The sequence below is a fragment of the Fukomys damarensis genome, unplaced genomic scaffold, assembly GCF_012274545.1.
Source record: "Fukomys damarensis isolate Sample0158 unplaced genomic scaffold, DMR_v1.0_HiC HiC_scaffold_8, whole genome shotgun sequence".
Taxonomy (NCBI): Eukaryota; Metazoa; Chordata; class Mammalia; order Rodentia; family Bathyergidae; genus Fukomys; species Fukomys damarensis.
The window spans coordinates 26,477,284-26,495,228 of record NW_022900920.1 but is presented as its reverse complement, the minus strand read 5'-3'; the positions used below and the strand labels follow the sequence as shown (position 1 = coordinate 26,495,228).

Sequence of the window (17,945 nt, the reverse complement as noted above, 5' to 3'; positions counted from 1 at the left end):
ACCTTGGCAGTCGACATGTGGCAACTTAGCATGAAACTCACCGAGAAGAAGCCAAATAGAAGCCTCTTAAAATCACCTGGAGTAGATGTGGTTTTAAATAAAACCTAACGCTAACATTTTAAAGTACAAGGATATAAATAACTATACCTAATGTCTGCCCCATGAGAGTTTGGGCACGAAGGTATTTAACGTGAAGGCCACGCTGAACATTGTGACTTAGTTAATGAAACTTGCTCCGAAAGACCATGGGGAGCATCTGCGCCCATCCCGTCAGGTGTACTATTTCCTACACCTGTGTCCCCCAAACCTACCCTTGTGCCCAGGGGTGGGGGGCGACAGCTTCTCTTTCATTTTGTAGGTTCTTTTCACCCCTGCTGCTTCACGCTTCCTCGTCTCCCTGACAAAGGACAGGTTAATATCAATCCTGAAGCATGCTATTCTGAGCCACGATCATGACAGTGTTCTCCATGACAAAATCACCCGGCTTCCCGGCCTTCCCACCACATCGAGCTTATGCAAGGAATGTGCCCACATCTGCAAGTGGCCGCTGCCTAGCGGGCTAGGTGTGCACGGGGCGCGGAGAGCCAGTGCCTGGAGCCAGACTCCAGGTGAGCAGCTGGTTCCACCACTGCCTAGCTAAGTGGCCTTGGACGAGTCCTTTGTTTCTCTCAGCCTCAGCTTCTTTATGTGTAAAACTGGAGTGTTAATAGCACTCACCCTATAGTGTTTGGGGAAGGATTAGTGAAAAAATCTGTGTAGCAAATCTAGAAGAGGACCTGGAACTTAGGAAACGGCCAGCAAAAGAAATGCTATTGTTCTGCCTTTGATGTACAAACTGTGTTGGAGGCCTTTCCATCGGTCTCGACAGCAATCTCATAGATTCAAATGTTCCTCGTGCATTTGGTTTGGTTTTTGCAGATGAACCCCCTTCCTTTCCATATGCTCTGGGAACAAGGTGTTCAGGACTGCGAGGGGCTCCTCGTGTGTGTGTGTGTGCGCGCGTGTGTGTGTGTGTGTGTGTGTGTCTGGCTGGCTGGCTGGCTGGCTCCCCGTCCCTGCCTCCTGGGAAGAGAAAGATAAGAAGTGGATTGGCATGGTCAGAGATTTGAACATGAACGTCATTCCTTGAACAGGCAGCAAAACAAAAAATTGCAGTGACAGAGCCATGGCTAGCAGATGGAGGTAAGAGTTGGCTATCCAGGCTGATAGAACCACTAGGGAGTCCCACCAGGTATGAAAGACTGCAGGACTCCGTACACCAGGGTGGGAAAACATAGCCATTCAAGCAAAGAGCTGGTATAGTCACATAGGATACTCCAGGCCCAAGGAATGCAAAGGATAGGGGTTGGTCAGGAGAACGAAACTGGCTCTTTCATGCATGGGTAGCAGGCAGCACTGTCAGTGCTCCCACCCCTTTTGTGGGAGGAAGAAAGCGTAGTTCAGGGGACTCACGTACTAAGTCAAGGCCATCCAGTGGGCAGACGGTGGGCGAGGTCCACCCCACCAGGTCCCTCCCAGAGTCCAGGACCCACCTGAGAGCTGCATGGGAAACTGAACTGGATCTCGGGCAGGGAAAAGGACTCAGGAGCCAGGCCCTTCCTTACCAGTGCACATGAGGGGAAATGGGCTGACCGGAAGGGGACACTGGGGGCACATGCGTCCTGTGACCTGGATGAAACTAGTGCGGTGGGTGGGGGAAAAGGGAGCTCGTTTGGGGGCTGAAGAGATGAGGACATCCTGACAAGGAGGCGAAGGGAAAGGAACAAAGGGCATCTGCTGGATCATCTGAGGTCTCATCAAAGCGCTCTGTCTTACTGGTGCTGAGCTCCAAACAACCGAACCAACCAGACTACCCAGGGCTACCGCATACAAAGCCCGTGTGGAGAAAGAGTAGAAATATGGGTTCCAGAGTCAGAATGGACATTAACTGCTGGTGCTATTGCAGCAGAAAACTTCTATTTAAATAGTGGGAAGCAAGATGGAATGAACTCTGGTCCTTCTCTTCCTACTCCAAAGGTCAGAGTCCACATCATTTAAGACCAGATGAGAAAAAGAGAGTCAGCCTGGGGCAGGGGGGTGGTAAAGCAAGAGGAGACGATGTTGTTGATGGCGAAGTTCAGGAGCTTGAGGAACAATGCCATGGTCATTCTAGCATGGTAACCTGCTTTACAGAGGGCAGATCAGGCTGTCTCCCCAAGGAAATGGATTCACATGTCACTGGGGGAAGTCTGAGCCACACAAAGGATGTACCAGTGAGACAGAGCACTGAGACCCAAGCAGGAGATCCCCAGCAAGGTTCTGCAGAAGCCTCCACCTGTTCGCTTACATCAAAAAGCCCCCGGCTGTAGCCACATTCAGACGTGCTAGGTATTCACAGCAGGGCACACTCTGTAAGGGCCTCCTAAATGCATCACACCCAGACAGACGAGGCCGTTCAAACCGACCTCAGTCCAATTTCACCACTTTTTGGGCTGGGTACAATGGCTCTCAACACTGACCGGCAGTCACCCACCCGCCCCACGTCAGTATGAGAGAGTTCCGGAGGGTCTTCCTCAGGTCCTACTTCCTATCTGTAATTCAGACCACCACCCCCAAGCTAGAGGTCAAGGGGCTCTCTCCAAAGCACCACACTGCCATCTGCTGGCGGGATGCACAGGAAGTGTCAGGTGCCGCTGTGCCCACCCGGCAGGGAGAAATACGATCATGTTTTTCTCAGTAAGAAAAAAACCGAGCTCGACATGTCTGAATAGAGGAGCAGACACATTACAGCTATTCAGAGAAAATCAACTAAAAACACAGGTAATTGGAAGAAAGGGAGAAACATGGGCCGGGGATTTGGATCAGTGATTCCAGCCACCTGCTTCGCAAGTGCAAGGGCCCGAGCATGATCCCCGGTACCAAAGGGGTGGGGGTAGAGACATACATCCTGATGCCAAAATCAATCTGAAAGCAGAGACTTGTAGACCAAACAAAACAGGCACGGCACTTCATAAAACAGTATAGCAGCCCACAGGGCTGCCAGAAGTGCTGCTGCCCGTGTGGGCCATGTGGAACTAATTGCCAGTCTGGGATGTTTCCAAAAAACTGCAAAAGTGTGGCAAACTCAACCCACAAGGCACAGATCTAGGATACAAAGCCCCTCACCCCTTTTGCTTTCCTGCAAACAAAACATACTGCAGGCTGGCAAAAAAATTGCACTAGCACACACAGTGCTGAGTGACCAGGAGGCTGCTTTGTTTTGTTTTGTTTTGATCATGCGCCGCAGCAGCTAACTGGAACCTCTGGTGACAACAGGGTTAGGGACCGCGGCAGATACTCAGTGGAAGAGTGCACCCCTCCTACCCTGTGACCAGCAGCCTGAGAGAACACAGACCACCGAGTGGGATTCAAGCAGCCTTGGGCCACCCACAGGGCAACAAGTGGGAAGACCGCCCTCCCTCACCCTGTAGCAAGTGGCCACAAAGGGGCCAACTGTACGCAGGAGAGGGAGCAGGTCCCTGAGGGCCACAGTAACGGAAAGAGCCACAAGGGAGCAAACACGGAAGCCATGGGCAGTCCACCAAGGGACATCCAGAAAGCTGCAGGAGGAAGTCTGGCCGCAGCCCCACAGGCAGAGGCCAAGGCCAACCCCACACTCAGTACAAGTCCTACTGCAGACATGGTGGCTCTGGCCGAACACTGCTGCCAAACTCTGGGCACCAGAAGAATTTTACTGTTTTCTTTCTCTGTTTCTTTGTATGTTTGTTTTCGCTTATCTGTTTGGTTTGGAATTATTTTGTTTTTGTTTGGTGTTTTTACTTCTATTAATTTGTTTTGTTCATCTTATTTCTCTATCTCCTCAACTATCTTTCTTGCGTTTTTTTACATTTTCAAGCAAGTGAGCACTGCCTCTAGTCTTTCTGGTTCACTTTGATACTTTTTTTTCCCCCTCAATACCAGGGATCAAACTCAGGACTTTGCACTTTCAAGGCACGCACAGCACCACTGAACTAAATCCCTAGCCCGCTCTGATATACTCTGCTTTCTCCTTCATCCTTTCCTGCTCTCTTCTGTTTCCCAAAGCTTAGGTGATCATCCTTTGTCTTTCAACCTCACTTGAATCAAAGAGTTGGTTCTTTGATAGATTGAATAAAATTGATAAACCTTTATTCAACCTTATCAAAAAAAAGGAAAGACTCAAATCCATGCAATTAGGAATGAAAAGGGTGAAAGCCAACAGATCCTGCAGAAATCTAGATCAATACCTACTGTGAGAACCTTTATTCTAATAAGATGGAAAACAGAGAAGAAATGGACAAACTCCTAGATGCATCTGAATTACCAAAGCTGAATCAAGAAGATATACAAATGCTAAGTAACCCAATATCAATTAAATTGAAGATGTAATAAAAACCCTACCAACAAAGAAAATCCCAGGTCCTGGTTCTCAACATATATGTTCAAACTTTCATTCTTTAATCTCAGGAATGTTTTCTTAGATTACTGTAGTTTTTTCCTATTTTTTCCGCACCTTTGTTCTTTAGTTTCTTCCCTGAGAAAGCTATTATATATTTAAATTTTGTCCTGTCTTTTATATTTGTCGTTCTATTAATTCCTGTTTAATTCTTTTAATTTTCCTTATGCATCTTCTGTTTAGCTTAAGACACTGTCTATTGTGTTTCACTCTTGTAGTCCTAGTCCTTTTTTTTTTTTTTTGTACCAGGGATCAAACTAAAGACCTTGAGCTTGCAAAGCAGGTAGTGGCAGCACCACTGAGCTAAATCCCCAGCTTTCTAGTCTTTATTTAGAGTGATTTTTCTCATCCTTTATTGAGTTCTTTCACTTAATTTCATGTTTTTTCTAATTCCCTACTGAATGTTCTAATTCCCTATTGAGCGCTAGTCTTGCACTAAAGCATAATCACCATCTGTTCTAAAAGCATGTCTTTGGTGTGCTTTTGTTACTGGCAGGTTATTCTGCTCCTTGTTTTCCTTTTCACATTTACATAGCATTACATTTAGATTCTTTTCCTGCTGTTCATTTTTATGTAAAATTAACCATTCTGAAGCTCTGGAAGGGAGGGTGAACAGAGGGCGTAGATCAGCTAGGGCTCTAGAGCTCACTCCTGTTGATAGCATGAAGTGCTCAGAAATACAGCACCTACTTTCCCAGCTCTCCTAGCTCTGCCCTCCTCACAATGAGCCTCTGTATCTGCCCTGCCCGTCGGGCTCCTAACCCCAGCAGTGTCTCCTCACTGACAGGCCTTGTCCTGGGAGCTCTGGGGTTGCAGTCTGCTCCAGCCCCTGCTCCCCCTACCAGAAACTCGCCCTCTGTCCCCCAGTTCCCATCACTCTTCTCCACCGGCTAAGACTGAGTTCCTGGAGGGTATTTTGAGGTTCTCCTAGTCTCGGACCTCTGAGAACCGTATCGCTTCATACAGCTTCCTCCAGCAAAGATGCTCCCTGCACACTGGCTAGGTTCTTGCTGTCGCTGAGTGTGTGTAAAGGTGTGTGTCACCTACATTTGGTGTAAATCTCACCCGCACATTTTAGTTTGTTATCCCAGATTTCCTGTGCTTTCATGGAGAGATGACAAGTATTTGCCAGAATCTGTATTTTGGTTGTTAAAATGCTGACCCTGTGAAGGTCTTGGCCTCTATAGTCCAGCTATTTGCAGGAACTAGCAACCACTTTAAAACTGTCAAGCACCCCACATCCTCTCCAGAGGCCCTGGCTTCCCCACCATCACCCCACTCCCCATTCCCAGCAGTGCTTGAGCACTGAAAGGTGCTAGGAACCTCATACTGAGTCCCTGTGTCATGACTGGTTAGATCCCTAGCTCCTGAGAACCCCAAGAACAACACATGCCCCATGGCTCATTGATACATCCGGGCTCCCTGCACAATGGCTCACTCCCAAGACACAGTCAGTCTGATAAATGACCATTGTTACTGCAGGCAGGCAGACACCAGACACTGGGGTAGCAGGGCAAGCTCCACTCCCTGATCCAAGCATCACAGAAGGGCAAGAGGGTGAAGAGATCGCCTAGAATCCAGCCCCTCCGGTGTTCAATGCAGGGGCACTGCATCTTGTAACTTCCCTGGAATCCTCACTACCGGCAGGTAAAACTCCTCCAGGGAATAAGTGAGCAAGCTAGAAGAAAGATCAGGTTCCTTAGGTATTCTATAATTTAGCAGAATGCCCGTTTGCCCACCCAACATTACGGTATCATTTATTTTAAAGGGAGGAGGAGTGAACCCTTCGGCCCACATTTTTATCTCACCATCTTTGATCGCTGACACACTAGTTTTATTCTTGTCCTCAGTACTGATGGGGCCACCTCGCCTAGTTTACATCTCTTGGACTTACTAATACCAAGACAGTGCAGAACAGGCAGGAGGCTCCAGGCACCTGGCCCCTGTTAACTTCACTTCTCAGGCTGGAGCCAATTCAGTCAAACTGCTCAGAGGCCGCCTTGGGAAGTGACAAGCCTCACAGCCGGATACACTAGCAGGATCTGCTGTCACACTTGAGTTGTGGTCTGGATAAAAATATATCCTATTACTGGGAGAACTTGCTTCTGTGCTTTCCCGATCTCATAACAAATATATCCTGAAAAGCAGTAGTACGTCTTGTTTCCTAACATGTAGCAAGTTGGAATGAGGGATTCTTGCGTTTAAAAAAACAAAACATAAAATGTTGGCAAGTTTACTTTTACGTATGCTGTCATGTTAGGTTTACTCTGCTAGTGAAATTTTCTTTGCTGCCACTTTGGTCTTGAACAGTAAATACAGATCAATTCAGTTTCTGCTCCCCTATTTGCAAAAAATAATGAACACCACCAGCCATGTGCTTCATGCTTTCATGAATGGCCAAAGTGTGCTTATGTTTATTCATAAGATATGATTTAGGATTTAATGAGAGGGAGAATTCTGGGAAGATGGCAGAGTAGGAAACACCAAGAGTCTGTATCTTCTTCACCTAGTTAAGAACTGCACTGGCAGAATCTGTCTCATGCAACTATTTTGGGATTCTGGAGTCTATAGAAGGCTTGCAATTTCCAGGGAAGGTTTGGAAGGTAAAGCAAGGCTAATTTTGTTCATTTTCAGCTCTTAGCGCAGTGGCAGCTACCCATGTCCCACCCCAGGCCCCTGGCAGACCACCGTACATACACATTCCCAGAGGAGACCTTGGGGAAGCTGGAGTAGGCAAAAAAGGCCTCGTCCTGCAAACACTTGGGATGTGTGATCTGACTGCTGATGGCTTCTTCTGCCCAGAGGTGCAGAGACAGGCAGCTACTGTGGATGGCACCTCCGCCTCTTCTCTCCCTCCAGCTGAAGTGAGTTCCAGGGGACTTAAAACAACCAATATCCCTTAACCTCCTCTCAATTTTCTCCTTCTTCCTTTTTTGGGAGTCAGATGTTAAAGACTAAAAATTTTTCTAAAACTGTATATTAAAAATATATACAGGGCAAATGCCCAGGAAAAGGCTCAGTCTTAGAAAAGGTCACAGCAGCCTCAAGCTGATACTTGAACTTGACTTCAGTAACACAAGAAAGACAATCCTGGGAAAGGAGAGAATCTGATTTGCGGAGTTAACATATTCTTAAGTTTGAATGTCAAATTTTCAACCAAAAAAAAAAAAGTCACAAAGCATATAAAGAAACAGGAAAGTATGACCCCTTGAATGGAAAAAAATGTATCAAAAGAAACTATCCCTAAAAAAAAACTTAATGACAGAACTAGAACTACTAGACAATTAGACTACTAGACTTTAAAACAACTATCATACAGAGAGTCGGACAGCAAAAGAAAATGAAATTTGAATGGAAAATAGTATTTGAACAATATGACTGTTAATCCTGGTAGGTCAACTTCATTGGATTAGGAAATGCCCAGCAGATTAGACACTGAGTTCCCGAGCAAGTCTGGGTGGACCACAGAGGCATGCATGGCCTTGGGGACTGTGCACAGCTCCCAGCCTATTCCTCTCTGGCACTGCTCTGGTTTCTGGCCACCTTTAACTAAGCAGCTTTGCTACACCGTGCCCCTTTTCCGAGAGGTTTCTGCCTTGGTGCCTGCCAAGCATTCATTAAAACTCCAGAAACCATGAGCTAAATTAACCCTTTCCTCCTTTAAGTTGAGGGTGTCAGGTATTATGTTCACCAACAGAAAAGGTGACTAATACAAACAAAATGGAAATCTAAACGGGTTTTAAATAGGAAACCTAAAAAGGAACCAAAAGGAAATTCTGAACCTGGAAAGTATAATAACTAAAAGAAAAAATTCACGAGACAAATTCAAAGGCAGATTTGAACAGAAAGAGGAGAAACTTAATAAATTTGAAAACAGAACAATGGAAATCACTGGGTCTGAGGGACAGAAAAAAAAAAGAGTAAAAAAAATTAAACAGAGCCTAGGGAACTTTTGTAACAGCATCTAGGAGATCAGCATTCACATGTGGCGGTCCCATTAGGAAAAGAGAAAAAGAGGCAGGCGGAATATGTGAAGAAATAATCATTAGGAAATTCTAAAATTAGATGAAAGACATAAATATAAACATACAAGAAGCTCAATAAACTCCAGAAATATTAACTTAAAGGGACTCATATAGACTTATATTTAGACTTTCAAAAGCCCAAAACAAAGACTCTTGAAGGCAGCAAAAAAGCAATAATTTAAAACATACAAAGATCCTTAGTAAGATTATCTGAAGATTTCTCATCAGAAACTTTTGATGCCAAAAGACATTGGCCCAACATATTCAGTGTGCTGAAAGAAAAACAAAGAAAACTGCCAACCAAGCAGCTTATTCTAGCAAAACTGTTCCTCAAAAGTGAGAAAGTAAAACATTCCCAAAATAAAAGCTAAAGTACATCAACAGGACATTTACCTTGCAAAGAAGTGAAGGGTCTACAAGGTAAAACCCAAAGATATTGATCATTTGCAGCCATATGAAAAAATAAAGATCTCAAAAGGATAAAACATACAGGCAACTACAAGACCTACTGTCATTGTAACACCGGTTTGTGACTCCACTTTTCGTTTCCTATGTTGAGGCTAATCCTTTTTAAAATATTAGTCTAAAAGCTAATTATTGTTATTGTTAAATTTACTGAGACCAGCCAGGCATGGTGGTGCATGCCTGTAATCCTAGCACTCTGGTGGCTGAGGCAGGAGGATCACCTTGAGTTCTAAGCTAGCCTGGGCTACGCAGTGAGTTCAAGGCCAGCCTGAACTGCATAGCAAGACCCTGTCTCAAAAAATAAAATAAACTTAATGAGGCAGTCTTTAAAAAGAACATCACCATACAATAAAAGTTTAGTCTTTAAAAGGAATTAGATCTTTATGTGTCAACATGAAAAAAATAATTTGAATATATTGCCAAGTTAAAAACACATCAGAGATGGAGGTGTAGCTCAGTGGTACTTACCGAACATGTCCAAGGGCCTGCATTCAATTCCCAATACTGGAAAGAAAAAAAAAAAAGTACAGTAAAACCTTGGATTGTGAATAATTTGTTCTGTGATCCACAAGACAAGCAAACGTTTCTAGTAAATCTTAATAAATGACTGATGTCTTGCAATACAAGAAATATGTGATGCCAAACATCACATGATCACAACTGAGCCAAGAGTTCTTCTCTCTTGCTGCAGGATTATGGGTGATCATCTCCCAACATGAGGTTGTAGAGGAGATCTCATCTGCAGAGGAAGTGAAAAAGGCAGAGGAATCCCTCACTTCAAGTGAGATTAGGGAGATGTGGAAAATGTGGGAAATGTGCAAATTTTATAGAAAAGCACCTCCCAAAGCCAGGTGTAGCAGTGCATGCCTGTAATCTCAGCACTTGGGAGGATAAGGCAGGAGGATCATTCAAATTTAAAGCCAGGCTGGGCTACATAATGAGTTCAAGGCCAGCCTGAACTATGTAAAGACCCTGTCTCAAGAAACCACATGACGGCTTAGAAGATTCAACAGTTCCATACTACTGCAGCTGTCTCAAAACAAAAAATAAAGTGCCACCTGAGTAAGGCTGTAGCAGCATGAGTGAATGATCTGTTTAATGACTGTATGTCACATTTCTGCAAAATCCTCAAAAGGAGGCAAAAGTGTCACTGGATAGGTTCCTTGTTAAAGTTCATGAAAAGAAAGATTTCATTGAGCCAAGAGAGAGCAGTGGTTCTGTCAGTGCTAGTGAAAGCGCCCTACACAGTAATGCTCCTCTCCTCACCCTCACCAGCCAGGAAGGTCTTCAAAGATAAGTGCAGGTTTATTTTTTTCTCTATATTTTGTATGTTATCATTTTGTATTACATTACAGTATTACAATCATTTTATATGAATATTTTTGAGTTGTGGAATGAATCAGCTGAGTTTCCATTATTTCCAGTGTGGAAATTCACTTTGATATACAAGTGCTTTGGATTATAAGCACATTGCCAGAATGAATTATGCTCGCAAACCAAGGTGTATAGAATAATCCAATATTTGCACATAATATATATGTTCATGGGTGTACCATATATACTTTTTCATATAGATATGCACTTATTATGTATGTGTAGATATACACACACAGTGATTCAATGTTTTGTTGAATGCTGAATACAAAGAAAGAAGTTGGCAAAAATATGTAATGTATAATATTGGTTATATCTAAAGAGAATATCTTTGAGTTCCTAACAAAGCAGGCTGTAAGAATTTGGGTATAAATGATTTCTTGGAGTAACACTGATGAAAGTAAAGAAAAACAAGGCACAGATGAGAAAGAAAGAAAAACAGTCCATTACTGAGCAAGTTACCACAGTGCGCAGGGAAGGCTCAATGCCACTGTTAACCCCAGGAGACAGTGTAGGACATATTCGACTATTTCAGCCAAAGGATAAGGAATTCTGCCCGTTCCAACCATGCTGGTGTGAGGATACAGGAACACTAACTCTCTTGGCCATGTGTGTAAGGGAAAGGTATACCACAGGACAGATATAGGAAAGGGGATGGGAGTTGCCAGAGACCCCTGCAGGGGTCCTGGCCTCCTGAAAGCCAGTACAACATAGGTAGGAAAGTGGGACTTAAACACAGAGAGAGAGAGAGGGACGAGAGAAACTGGGTCTTGGGCTGATCTAAGCTACCCTGTGCAGCAAAGACAAAGACACCAAGGACATCCAATGTTTATTCAGTACCAGCATGGGAAGGGGAGAACTGGGCAGGCCTTGAGCACCTGCTGATAACAAGTATCCAGCAGGCAGAACTGCAGAGTGCGGGCAGAGCATATCTTTGCTGAGGAGAACAGCTAATTCAGAGAGAGGAATTTAGATGGAGTCAGCTGACCTTGACTAGGAGTGAACTCAGCCAAGCTCTGCTACTTCCAAGGTAGTACAGCTGAATTATGGAGGGGCAGGATGTTTGTGACACAATGGCCTGCTAATACTGGATAAAGGTGTCTGCTACAGACAGGAATCATCACTTGCCGCAGAATACTGTCTACAAATCAGAGAATGAGTGGTGGCGATATGAGTGACTCGCATTAATACCTATAGGTGGGTTAGAAAGACTGTCATCTTGAAATAATTTGTCCTTTTCTTAATTTATCAATGATACTTAGCTGGCATGGCATGGGAGGCTGAGAAAGGAGGACTGCCAAGTTCAAGGCTGAACAATATAGCAAGACCTCTCAAAATACAAATGAAAAAGAATTGAAGATGTAGTTCAGTGCAAAGGCCCTGGGTCCAATCCCCAGTACCACTGAATGGTGAATAAATATTAACAATTTAGGTCTGAAATGTCCCCCAAAGGTCTCACGTATTTGAAAGGTGACTGTATCACAGGGCACCATACTCATCTTGAGTTCAGTAGCTAAATGTGTGACTAAGAGGTGGGATGGGGCCTGAAGAGCTAGGTCACTGCCTCACCTTTCCAGCTGGTATGGACAGGCAATGTTTGCCCTAACACTGTGGTCACTTTACCAACTCCCACTTTCCGGGACGCTCATAAACCCAGCTAGGCAAAGGAAACCATGACTTGGGGTGCACAGAGGAACATGGAAAGTGTGAGATGGTGGAGCCATAATCAGAAAATACTTCTCCACCACACATCGTAGTCAAAATCCCAGAAGCCCACACAAGGACAGAATGTTAAAAGCTGTTAAAGAAAACCAACAAATCACTTATAAAGGTAAATCCATTAGAATTACAGGAAACATATCAGCATAGACCTTTAAGGCCAGGAAAGATTCAAGTGAAGCGTTCAAAGCCCTACAAGAAAACAACTTCCAACTCAGACTGATATATCCTGAAAAACTGTCTTTCAAAATTGATGGGAGAGGGTCAGGGATTTAGCTCAGTGGTTCCACTGCCTGCCTCGCAAGCACAAGGTACAGAGTTCATCCCCCAGTACCAAAAAAAAAAAAAATTGATGGAGAAATTAGGTCTTTCCATGACAGAGAACACGTTAAGAAATTCATGCCCACCCAAACACAGACTCAGAAAATTTCTCAAGGATATCCTAGACCCAATGGAAACAACACCAAAAAGTCTAATAGAAAGAATACACCAAAAGGGGTAAAAAGTGAAGAAGTGGGAGGGGGCATCAGCACCTGGAAAATAATGTGACGATAGGAAAAAGTCAATAGCTTTCAGTAACAACTCTCCCAGTAGTCTCAATTCCTCATTCAAAAGACACACATTGGCAAAAGGGATCAACAATATGCTATATATAAGAAACACATTTAATCCAAAAAGAAAGTTCACAGACTAATAATCAAAGGATGGAAAATATTTCATGCAACAGGAACCTGACAACAACAAGCAGCTATCCTTTTTTCAGACAAAGTGGACTTCAAGCCAAAACTGATCCACTACATTGGCTAAGGGAACACTTTTAACAGAAAGAGATAACAATTATAAACACATACACAAACACCACCAAACTCAACTTCATAAAACAAATACTACTATATATGAAGATCCGATAAACATCAACACAATTATAGTGGGAGACCTCAATACCCAACTATCACAAAAAGATCAGAAAAAAACAGAGTTGAAGCAAGTTATTTTAAAAAATGGTCATAATAGGTATGTACAGAGTATTCCACCCAGCAATAGGATGCACATTCTTCTTACCAGCACATGGAACTTCCTCCAAGAGACCACAGAGAGCAGTGGTGGCAAACAATGGCACACGGGCCACAGCACTCTGTGTAACTGAAAGCTCTAAAAGGTTCACTATCACTGCCGTCAAGCATGCTTAAGAAAATGCAAAAGAATTAAAACTGTCCCATTCATATTATCAGATCACAGCACAATGAAACTAGAAATCAATAGCAAACAAAACCACAGAAAATATGCAAATGCATGGAAATTAATACCACTCGAGTAATCGATGGGTCTCAGAAAAAACATCAAGAAATTAGTTCCTACCATCAAATAATAATGTCAACACAATATACCAGAACCTATGAGATCTATAAAAACAGTCCTAAAAGGGAAATTCACAGGTGTAAAAACCCAAATCTGAAAAATAACTCAAATAAATACAGTGGTACTTTGATTCACAAATGATTCTTTCCATAATTCTGGTCACAAACCAAGTTGGACAAGAACCGAATCAAATTCAATGGTTAGGTCCAAAGTTGACCTCATGGGGAAATTTGATTGGGCTCTTGTCCAGCTCAGTTTGTGACCAGAATTGTGGAAAGAATTAAGTTTGTGAATCAAGGTACCACTACCTGAAGATGTACCTCAAGGTCTTAGAAAAACAACAATTCAAATCCAAAGCTAGTACAAAGAGAAACACAATAAAACCTTGGTTTGCAAGAATAACTCATTCCAGAAATATGCTTGCTATCCAAAGCACTTATACATCAAAGCAAATTTCCTCACAATAATGGAAGCTCAGATAATTCGTTCCACAACTCAAAAATATTCATATAAAAATGATTATAATACTGTAGTATGTTGAGGATTTAGCTCAGTGGTTCCGCCACCTGCTTCACAAGCACAAGGACCCTAATTCAATTCCCAGTACCAAAAAAAAAAACTGTACTATAATTCAAAGTAGTAAACACAATACAAAATATAAAGAAAAACAAATTAACCTACACTTACCTTTAAAAACCTTCGTGGCTGGTATGAGGGTGAGAGAGAGGAGGGTTCTTAAGTAGGGTGACTTTCATTAACATTAAACAGAATCACTGCTATCTACTGGTTCAATGGAATCTTTTTCTTTTTGTGCAGTTTTAACAAGGAACTCATCCAATGACACTTCTGCCTCCTTTTGCGGATTTCATGGGAATGCCATTAAACAGAATTTGGTGGGGGGGTACCACCAAATTCCAGTCTTTGCGCATGCAAAGCAGGTGGTGGAACCACTGAGCTAAATCCCCAGCTCTCCATTAAACAGATTTATTGCTCATACTGCTACTAACTTATCCAGATGGTGTTTTTCTACATAATTTTGCAATTTCCCACATTTTACACATTTCTCTAACCTCACTTGAAGTGAGGGATTTCTCCACCTTTTTCTCATCCTCCTCCGCAGACGAGAATTCCTCTCCATCCTCTTGATGCTAAGAGATGATTACCCACAATCCTACAGCAAGAAAGAGAACCACTGGTTCACTTGTGATCACGTGATGTTCGGCATCAGATACTACTCTACTTGTGTTGCATAACACTGCTCATTTATTGAGTTAAGATTTATTAAAAATGTTTGCTCATCTTGTAGAATACTCACAGAACAAGTTACTCACATGGTTTTACTATATAAAGATCAAAGCAGAAATTAATGAAATTGAGACTAAAAAAGAATACAAAGAATCAAAGAGCCGGTACTTCAAAAAAACAGAAAATCCTTAACCAACCTTACCCAAAACCGAAAGACACAAATCTAAGTAATTAGAAATGAAAAAAATAAAATCACCAAAGACATTACTGAAATCCAGAGGACAATTAGGAACTACTTTGAAAACCTGTACTCCAATGAAATGGATAATTACTAGATACAGGAATCACCAAACCTGAACCAAAAAGATAGAAAAACGCCAAATAATCCAGTAACAAGAAATGAAATTGAAGCAGTAATTTTAAAAACATACCAACCAAGAAAACCCCAATACCCAATAGATTCACCACAGAATTCTGCAAGAACTTCAGGAAAAATCTAACACCATACTCTTCAAATTCTGTAATGAACTGAAAGGGAAGATGTATTCTCAAACTCATTCCTAAACGAGAGCATTAACCCAATTCCAAAACCAGAAAAGGACCTAACCAAAAAAAAGAGAACTACAGGACACTCTCTTTAATGAATACAGAAAAATTCCCAACAAGATACCAGCAAATAGAATGTAACAAATTATCAAAAAATTCATACATCATAGCCAAGTAGGCTTCAACCAGGGATCCAAGGATAGTTCAAAATATACAAATCAATAAATACACCAAATAAACAAAGGACAAAAAATCACGATTATCTCAATTGATGTATAAAAAGCCTTTGACAAAATCCAACATCTATTCATAACAAATGAAGAAAATAGATATAGGGCTCAGGATTTAGCTCAGTGGTGCCACTGCCTGCCTCGCAACCACAAGATCCTGAATGTGATCTCCACTATCAAAAAAATAAAGAGAGAAAGAAAGAATACAGATATACAAGTAACTTATCTCAATCTGATAAAAGCTTTTTATGACAAACTTACTGCCAAACAACATACTCAATGGGAAAAGCTAAAAGCTTTCCCTCTAAAGTCAGGAAGAAGACAAAGGTATTCACAATCAGCACTCCTGTTCACTATACTACTTGAAATAGTAGCCAGAGGAATCAGGTAAGAGAAAGAAACAAAAAGAATACCGAAGGTAAGTAAAAAATCAAATTATCAATATTCTCAGACAGCATGGTCCTCTCTCTACATAGAAGAACCAAAAAACTTCCACCAAAACACTCCCTAGAATTAGCAATCAACTTCAGGAATGTAACAGGACACAAAACCAACACACACAAATCATCAATAGTATTCCTGCACAATAAAAATAAACTAAAAGAAATTAGGAAAATAATACCATTTACAACAGTTATCAAGAAAAATTACTTAGTATCAAGAAAAATAACCTAGCCAACAAAGTAAAAGATCTCTACAGTGAAAACTACAATACTCTGAAAAAGGAGAATGAAAAGGACATCAGAAAATGAAATAAAATCCCCCATTCCTGGACAGACAAAACCGGTATTATCAAAATGGCCATATTTCCAAAACTGACACACAAATTTAATGCAATTCAAATAAAAATACCAATAGCATTCTTCACAAAACTGGAAAAAACAATCCTAAAATGCATATGGCACCAGAAGAGATCCAGAATAACAGCATTCCTAGGCAACAAAAGGAAAGTAGGTGCCATCCAATCCCAAACTTCAAGTTATAATAGAAAGCTACAGTGACAAACACATCATGATACAGGAACAAAGTAGACATGTGGATCAAGGGAACAGAACGGAGGATGCAGAAACAACCCAAGCACACTCAACCATCTGATACTGACAAAGGAGCCAAAAGACAGTCTCTTTAACAAATGGTGCTGGGAAAACTAACCACATGCAGAAAAGTGACTGCAGATCCTTATCTTTCACTATGTACTAAAATAAAATCAAAATGGATCAAAAATCTAAATGTTAAAAAAGAAACAATCTGCTGGAAGACAAAATAGGGAAAACTCTTGAACATCTACATATAGACAAGGACTTTCTGAATAGAAGCCAAATTGCACTATAAATAATAACAAAAATCAACAAATGGAATCATACCAAATTTAAGCTTCTCCACATGAAAGGAAAAAATCAACAGAAGAGACAACCTAAAGAATGAGAGGACTAATGTCTAGAACATATAAAGAACTCAAAAAAATTAGGAACCTCCCCAAATAAAAAACTCAATCAAAAAACAGCCAAGTGAAATGAACACTTCTCAGAAGTACACACTTAATACATGAAAAAACTATTTAACAATTCTGGCCACTACACTAGCACAAATTAAAATAACACTGAGAATCCATCTTACTCTAGAAAGAATTGGCTGTCATCAAGAAATCAAATAATGGGCCGGGGATTTAGCTCAGTGGCACAGCGCCTGCCTCGAAAGGGCAAGGTCTCAAATTCAATCCCTGGTACCACAAAAAAAAAAAAAAAAAAAAAAAAAAAGAAAGAAAGAAAGAAAAAGAAATCAAATAACAAATGCTGGTAAAGCTGCAGGAGAAAAGGAACCCTTCTGCACTGTTGGTGGGAATGTAAACTACTACAGCCATTATGGAAATCAGTATGGACCTTCCTCAAAAATGAAAAATAAAAATTCCATTCAACCCAGCTATTCCTCTTCTAGGTATCTTCCCAAAAGAATTTAAAAGTATCATATTACCGTGATACATGCATACACATATTTACAGCAGCACAATTCATAATAGCTAAATCTTGGAAGTGGCCTGTAATAATTTGTCCATAAATGCACAAATGAATAAAGAAAGTGTAGTATTTATGCACAATGGAGTACTACTCTGCCATGAAGATGAACTTAAGTCATATGTAGGAAAATGGATGCACCATGAGCCCATAATGTTAAATGAAATAAGATGTACAAGCTTAAATATCAAATGATTTCTCTTATGAGAAACCCAAAACATAAAGAGCAAAATAAAAGACAGGTAATAGAAAATGGGGAAATAGAGCTTTTGAAAAAGGGAAGGGAACCAAGAGATGTAGCAGGGTGGGTGTAAAGAAAGAAGGAAGATGTGTTATGCACATGTCCCAACTCCACGAGAAATGTTATTATGTACTACAAAGATGTACTAATAAAAAAAGTGAATAATTTTTTTAACCTGAAATAAAAATACCCAAACACTAGATTTTCCAGAGAAAAAAAGAGAGCTTACAATGAAGCCAGGAAATGTGCAGGGAAGTCAGGTTCTCTCCTTAAAGG

General features: G+C 41.5%; 1 protein-coding gene across 3 annotated transcripts in view; it reads right to left on the bottom strand.

Annotated features, from left to right (window-relative positions):
- Window positions 1-9,411: 9,411 nt before the first annotated feature.
- Xpnpep1 (X-prolyl aminopeptidase 1) overlaps window positions 9,412-17,945 on the bottom strand; it is a 67,432-nt gene continuing 58,898 nt past the window's right edge. For all 3 annotated transcript variants that reach the window (XM_010634652.3, XM_010634651.3, XM_019209037.2), the window contains one exon: window positions 9,412-9,447. The gene's annotated coding sequence lies outside the window, so the exon portion shown is untranslated. The remainder of the gene's footprint in view (window positions 9,448-17,945) is intronic.